Source organism: Halictus rubicundus, unplaced genomic scaffold (genome assembly GCF_050948215.1).
Source record: "Halictus rubicundus isolate RS-2024b unplaced genomic scaffold, iyHalRubi1_principal scaffold0075, whole genome shotgun sequence".
Taxonomy (NCBI): Eukaryota; Metazoa; Arthropoda; class Insecta; order Hymenoptera; family Halictidae; genus Halictus; species Halictus rubicundus.
The window spans coordinates 190,971-200,041 of NW_027488616.1; positions in this window are offsets into that span (position 1 = coordinate 190,971).

A 9,071-nucleotide genomic window follows, 5' to 3' on the forward strand; every position below is an offset into this window, starting at 1 on the left:
TTGGGCGAAAGAGCATGCTCCGTTACGGCCGGAAATGCGAGGATTCACGGTACTTTTGTCTGCAAGGGATCGAACAGATAGGATAGAGGATAGGATAGGATAGAGGATAGGATAGGATAGAGGATAGGATAGGATAGAGGATAGGATAGGATAGAGGATAGGATAGGATAGAGGATAGGATAGGATAGAGGATAGGATAGGATAGAGGATAGGATAGGACACAGGATACGATATTATAGGTGATAGGATAGGATAGAGGATAGTATCGCATAGAGGATAGGATAGGGGATTGGATAGGATAGAGGATAGGAGACGATAGAGGGTAGGATAGGGGATTGGATAGGATAGAGTACACGAGGCGATAGAGGATAGGATAGGATAGAGGATAGGATAGGATAGAGGATAGGATAGGATAGAGGATAGGATAGGATAGAGGATAGGATAGGATAGAGTATAGGATAGGATATAGAATAGGATAGGGTAGAGGATAGGATAGGATAGAGGATAGGATAGAGGATAGGATAGAGGATAGGATAGAGGATAGGATAGAGGATAGGATAGAGGATAGGATAGGATAGAGGATAGGATAGGATAGAGGATAGGATAGGATAGAGGATAGGATAGGATACAGGATAGGATAGGATCGAGGATAGGATAGGATAGAGGATAGGATAGGATACAAGATAGGATAGGATAGACGATAGAATAGGATAGAGGATAGGATAGGATAGAGGATAGGATAGGATAGAGGATAGGATAGGATATAGAATAGGATAGGATAGAGGATAGGATAGAGGATTGGATAGGATAGAGGATAGGATAGGATAGAGGATAGGATAGGATACAGGATAGGATAGGATAGAGGATAGGATAGGATAGAGGATAGGATAGGATAGAGGATAGGATAGGATAGAGGATAGTATCGCATAGAGGATAGGATAGGGGATTGGATAGGATAGAGGATAGGATAGGATCGAGTATAGGATAGGATATAGAATAGGATAGGGTAGAGGATAGGATAGGATAGAGGATAGGATAGAGGATAGGATAGAGGATAGGATAGAGGATAGGATAGAGGATAGGATAGAGGATAGGATAGGATAGAGGATAGGATAGGATAGAGGATAGGATAGGATACAGGATAGGATAGGATCGAGGATAGGATAGGATAGAGGATAGGATAGGATACAAGATAGGATAGGATAGACGATAGAATAGGATAGAGGATAGGATAGGATAGAGGATAGGATAGGATAGGATACAGGATAGGATAGGATAGAGGATAGGATAGGATAGAGGATAGGATAGGATAGAGGATAGGATAGGATACAGGATAGGATAGGATAGAGGATAGGATAGGATAGAGGATAGGATAGGATAGAGGATAGGATAGGATACAGGATAGGATAGGATACAGGATAGGATAGGATAGAGGATAGGATAGAATAGATGATAGGATAGGATAGAGGATAGGATAGGATATTATAGAGGATAGGACAGGATAGAGGATCGGATAGGATACAGGATAGGATAGGCTAGAGGATAGGATAGGATAGAGGATAGGATAGAGGATAGGATAGAGGATAGGATAGAGGATAGGATAGAGGATAGGATAGAGGATAGGATAGAGGATAGGATAGAGGATAGGATAGGATAGAGGATAGGATAGGATACAGGATAGGATAGAATAGAGGATAGGATAGGATAGGATACAGGATAGGATAGAATAGAGGATAGGATAGGATAGAGGATAGGATAGGATAGAGGATAGGATAGGATAGAGGATAGGATAGGATAGAGGATAGGATAGGATACAGGATAGGATAGGATAGGATAGAGGATAGGATAGGATACAGGATAGGATAGGATAGGATAGAGGATAGGATAGGATAGAGGATAGGATAGGATAGAGGATGGGATAGAGGATAGGATAGAGGATAGGATAGGATAGAGGATAGGATAGGATAGAGGATAGGATAGGATACAGGATAGGATAGGATCGAGGATAGGATAGGATAGAGGATAGGATAGGATACAAGATAGGATAGGATAGAGGATAGGATAGGATAGAGGATAGGATAGGATAGAGGATAGGATAGGATAGATGATAGGATAGGATAGAGGATAAGATAGGATAGAGGATAGGATAGGATACAGGATAGGATAGGATCGAGGATAGGATAGGATAGAGGATAGGATAGGATACAAGATAGGATAGGATAGAGGATAGGATAGGATAGAGGATAGGATAGGATAGAGGATAGGATAGGATAGAGGATAGGATAGGATAGAGGATAGGATAGGATAGAGGATAGGATAGGATAGAGGATAGGATAGGATAGAGGATAGGATAGGATAGAGGATAGGATAGGATAGAGGATAGGATAGGATAGAGGATAGGATAGGATAGAGGATAGGATAGGACACAGGTTACGATATTATAGGTGATAGGATGGGATAGAGGATAGTATCGCATAGAGGATAGGATAGGGGATTGGATAGGATAGAGGATAGGAGACGATAGAGGGTAGGATAGGGGATTGGATAGGATAGAGTACACGAGGCGCTAGAGGATAGGATAGGGTAGAGGATAGGATAGGATAGAGGATAGGATAGGATATAGAATAGGATGGGATAGAGGATAGGATATGATAGAGGATAGGATAGAGGATAGGATAGAGGATAGGATAGAGGATAGGATAGGATAGAGGATAGGATAGGATAGAGGATAGGATAGGATAGAGGATAGGATAGGATACAGGATAGGATAGGATCGAGGATAGGATAGGATAGAGGATAGGATAGGATACAAGATAGAATAGGATAGAGGATAGGATAGGATAGAGGATAGGATAGGATACAGGATAGGATAGGATCGAGGATAGGATAGGATAGAGGATAGGATAGGATACAAGATAGGATAGGATAGAGGATAGGATAGGATAGAGGATAGGATAGGATAGAGGATAGGATAGGATAGAGGATAGGATAGGATAGAGGATAGGATAGGATAGAGGATAGGATAGGATAGAGGATAGGATAGGATAGAGGATAGGATAGGATACAGGATAGGACAGGATAGAGGATAGGATATGATAGAGGATAGGATAGGATAGAGGAGAGGATAGGGTACAGGATAGGATAGGATAGAGGATAGGATAGGATAGAGGATAGGATAGGATATAGAATAGGATAGGATAGAGGATAGGATAGGATAGAGCATAGGATAGGATAGAGGATAGGATAGGATACAGGATAGGATAGGATACAGGATAGGATAGGATAGAGGATAGGATAGAATAGATGATAGGATAGGATAGAGGATAGGATAGGATATTATAGAGGATAGGATAGGATAGAGGATCGGATAGGATACAGGATAGGATAGGCTAGAGGATAGGATAGGACACAGGATACGATATTATAGGTGATAGGATAGGATAGAGGATAGGAGACGATAGAGGGTAGGATAGGGGATTGGATAGGATAGAGTACACGAGGCGATAGAGGATAGGATAGGATAGAGGATAGGATAGGATATAGAATAGGATAGGATAGAGGATAGGATAGGATAGAGGATAGGATAGAGGATAGGATAGAGGATAGGATAGAGGATAGGATTGAATACAGGATATGATAGGATAGAGGATAGGATAGGATAGAGGATAGGATAGGATACAGGATAGGATAGGATAGAGGATAGGATAGGATAGAGTATAGGATAGGATATAGAATAGGATAGGGTAGAGGATAGGATAGGATAGAGGATAGGATAGAGGATAGGATAGAGGATAGGATAGAGGATAGGATAGAGGATAGGATAGAGGATAGGATAGGATAGAGGATAGGATAGGATAGAGGATAGGATAGGATAGAGGATAGGATAGGATACAGGATAGGATAGGATCGAGGATAGGATAGGATAGAGGATAGGATAGGATACAAGATAGGATAGGATAGACGATAGAATAGGATAGAGGATAGGATAGGATAGAGGATAGGATAGGATAGAGGATAGGATAGGATATAGAATAGGATAGGATAGAGGATAGGATAGAGGATTGGATAGGATAGAGGATAGGATAGGATAGGATACAGGATAGGATAGGATAGAGGATAGGATAGAATAGATGATAGGATAGGATAGAGGATAGGATAGGATATTATAGAGGATAGGATAGGATAGAGGATCGGATAGGATACAGGATAGGATAGGCTAGAGGATAGGATAGGATAGAGGATAGGATAGAGGATAGGATAGAGGATAGGATAGAGGATAGGATAGAGGATAGGATAGAGGATAGGATAGAGGATAGGATAGGATACAGGATAGGATAGGATCGAGGATAGGATAGGATAGAGGATAGGATAGGATACAAGATAGGATAGGATAGAGGATAGGATAGGATAGAGGATAGGATAGGATACAGGATAGGATAGGATCGAGGATAGGATAGGATAGAGGATAGGATAGGATACAAGATAGGATAGGATAGAGGATAGGATAGGATAGAGGATAGGATAGGATAGAGGATAGGATAGGATAGAGGATAGGATAGGATAGAGGATAGGATAGGATAGAGGATAGGATAGGATAGAGGATAGGATAGGATAGAGGATAGGATAGGATAGAGTATAGGATAGGATATAGAATAGGATAGGGTAGAGGATAGGATAGGATAGAGGATAGGATAGAGGATAGGATAGAGGATAGGATAGAGGATAGGATAGAGGATAGGATAGAGGATAGGATAGGATAGAGGATAGGATAGGATAGAGGATAGGATAGGATAGAGGATAGGATAGGATACAGGATAGGATAGGATCGAGGATAGGATAGGATAGAGGATAGGATAGGATACAAGATAGGATAGGATAGACGATAGAATAGGATAGAGGATAGGATAGGATAGAGGATAGGATAGGATAGAGGATAGGATAGGATATAGAATAGGATAGGATAGAGGATAGGATAGAGGATTGGATAGGATAGAGGATAGGATAGGATAGAGGATAGGATAGGATACAGGATAGGATAGGATAGAGGATAGGATAGGATAGAGGATAGGATAGGATAGAGGATAGGATAGGATAGAGGATAGTATCGCATAGAGGATAGGATAGGGGATTGGATAGGATAGAGGATAGGATAGGATCGAGTATAGGATAGGATATAGAATAGGATAGGGTAGAGGATAGGATAGGATAGAGGATAGGATAGAGGATAGGATAGAGGATAGGATAGAGGATAGGATAGAGGATAGGATAGAGGATAGGATAGGATAGAGGATAGGATAGGATAGAGGATAGGATAGGATACAGGATAGGATAGGATCGAGGATAGGATAGGATAGAGGATAGGATAGGATACAAGATAGGATAGGATAGACGATAGAATAGGATAGAGGATAGGATAGGATAGAGGATAGGATAGGATAGGATACAGGATAGGATAGGATAGAGGATAGGATAGGATAGAGGATAGGATAGGATAGAGGATAGGATAGGATACAGGATAGGATAGGATAGAGGATAGGATAGGATAGAGGATAGGATAGGATAGAGGATAGGATAGGATACAGGATAGGATAGGATACAGGATAGGATAGGATAGAGGATAGGATAGAATAGATGATAGGATAGGATAGAGGATAGGATAGGATATTATAGAGGATAGGACAGGATAGAGGATCGGATAGGATACAGGATAGGATAGGCTAGAGGATAGGATAGGATAGAGGATAGGATAGAGGATAGGATAGAGGATAGGATAGAGGATAGGATAGAGGATAGGATAGAGGATAGGATAGAGGATAGGATAGAGGATAGGATAGGATAGAGGATAGGATAGGATACAGGATAGGATAGAATAGAGGATAGGATAGGATAGGATACAGGATAGGATAGAATAGAGGATAGGATAGGATAGAGGATAGGATAGGATAGAGGATAGGATAGGATAGAGGATAGGATAGGATAGAGGATAGGATAGGATACAGGATAGGATAGGATAGGATAGAGGATAGGATAGGATACAGGATAGGATAGGATAGGATAGAGGATAGGATAGGATAGAGGATAGGATAGGATAGAGGATGGGATAGAGGATAGGATAGAGGATAGGATAGGATAGAGGATAGGATAGGATAGAGGATAGGATAGGATACAGGATAGGATAGGATCGAGGATAGGATAGGATAGAGGATAGGATAGGATACAAGATAGGATAGGATAGAGGATAGGATAGGATAGAGGATAGGATAGGATAGAGGATAGGATAGGATAGATGATAGGATAGGATAGAGGATAAGATAGGATAGAGGATAGGATAGGATACAGGATAGGATAGGATCGAGGATAGGATAGGATAGAGGATAGGATAGGATACAAGATAGGATAGGATAGAGGATAGGATAGGATAGAGGATAGGATAGGATAGAGGATAGGATAGGATAGAGGATAGGATAGGATAGAGGATAGGATAGGATAGAGGATAGGATAGGATAGAGGATAGGATAGGATAGAGGATAGGATAGGATAGAGGATAGGATAGGATAGAGGATAGGATAGGATAGAGGATAGGATAGGATAGAGGATAGGATAGGACACAGGTTACGATATTATAGGTGATAGGATGGGATAGAGGATAGTATCGCATAGAGGATAGGATAGGGGATTGGATAGGATAGAGGATAGGAGACGATAGAGGGTAGGATAGGGGATTGGATAGGATAGAGTACACGAGGCGCTAGAGGATAGGATAGGGTAGAGGATAGGATAGGATAGAGGATAGGATAGGATATAGAATAGGATGGGATAGAGGATAGGATATGATAGAGGATAGGATAGAGGATAGGATAGAGGATAGGATAGAGGATAGGATAGGATAGAGGATAGGATAGGATAGAGGATAGGATAGGATAGAGGATAGGATAGGATACAGGATAGGATAGGATCGAGGATAGGATAGGATAGAGGATAGGATAGGATACAAGATAGGATAGGATAGAGGATAGGATAGGATAGAGGATAGGATAGGATACAGGATAGGATAGGATCGAGGATAGGATAGGATAGAGGATAGGATAGGATACAAGATAGGATAGGATAGAGGATAGGATAGGATAGAGGATAGGATAGGATAGAGGATAGGATAGGATAGAGGATAGGATAGGATAGAGGATAGGATAGGATAGAGGATAGGATAGGATAGAGGATAGGATAGGATAGAGGATAGGATAGGATAGAGGATAGGATAGGATACAGGATAGGACAGGATAGAGGATAGGATATGATAGAGGATAGGATAGGATAGAGGAGAGGATAGGGTACAGGATAGGATAGGATAGAGGATAGGATAGGATAGAGGATAGGATAGGATATAGAATAGGATAGGATAGAGGATAGGATAGGATAGAGCATAGGATAGGATAGAGGATAGGATAGGATACAGGATAGGATAGGATACAGGATAGGATAGGATAGAGGATAGGATAGAATAGATGATAGGATAGGATAGAGGATAGGATAGGATATTATAGAGGATAGGATAGGATAGAGGATCGGATAGGATACAGGATAGGATAGGCTAGAGGATAGGATAGGACACAGGATACGATATTATAGGTGATAGGATAGGATAGAGGATAGGAGACGATAGAGGGTAGGATAGGGGATTGGATAGGATAGAGTACACGAGGCGATAGAGGATAGGATAGGATAGAGGATAGGATAGGATATAGAATAGGATAGGATAGAGGATAGGATAGGATAGAGGATAGGATAGAGGATAGGATAGAGGATAGGATAGAGGATAGGATTGAATACAGGATATGATAGGATAGAGGATAGGATAGGATAGAGGATAGGATAGGATACAGGATAGGATAGGATAGAGGATAGGATAGGATAGAGTATAGGATAGGATATAGAATAGGATAGGGTAGAGGATAGGATAGGATAGAGGATAGGATAGAGGATAGGATAGAGGATAGGATAGAGGATAGGATAGAGGATAGGATAGAGGATAGGATAGGATAGAGGATAGGATAGGATAGAGGATAGGATAGGATAGAGGATAGGATAGGATACAGGATAGGATAGGATCGAGGATAGGATAGGATAGAGGATAGGATAGGATACAAGATAGGATAGGATAGACGATAGAATAGGATAGAGGATAGGATAGGATAGAGGATAGGATAGGATAGAGGATAGGATAGGATATAGAATAGGATAGGATAGAGGATAGGATAGAGGATTGGATAGGATAGAGGATAGGATAGGATAGGATACAGGATAGGATAGGATAGAGGATAGGATAGAATAGATGATAGGATAGGATAGAGGATAGGATAGGATATTATAGAGGATAGGATAGGATAGAGGATCGGATAGGATACAGGATAGGATAGGCTAGAGGATAGGATAGGATAGAGGATAGGATAGAGGATAGGATAGAGGATAGGATAGAGGATAGGATAGAGGATAGGATAGAGGATAGGATAGAGGATAGGATAGGATACAGGATAGGATAGGATCGAGGATAGGATAGGATAGAGGATAGGATAGGATACAAGATAGGATAGGATAGAGGATAGGATAGGATAGAGGATAGGATAGGATACAGGATAGGATAGGATCGAGGATAGGATAGGATAGAGGATAGGATAGGATACAAGATAGGATAGGATAGAGGATAGGATAGGATAGAGGATAGGATAGGATAGAGGATAGGATAGGATAGAGGATAGGATAGGATAGAGGATAGGATAGGATAGAGGATAGGATAGGATAGATGATAGGATAGGATAGAGGATAGGATAGGATAGAGGATAGGATAGGATACAGGATAGGATAGGATCGAGGATAGGATAGGATAGAGGATAGGATAGGATACAAGATAGGATAGGATAGAGGATAGGATAGGATAGAGGATAGGATAGGATAGAGGATAGGATAGGATAGAGGATAGGATACGATAGAGTATAGGATAGGATATAGAATAGGATAGGGTAGAGGATAGGATAGGATAGAGGATAGGATAGAGGATAGGATAGAGGATAGGATAG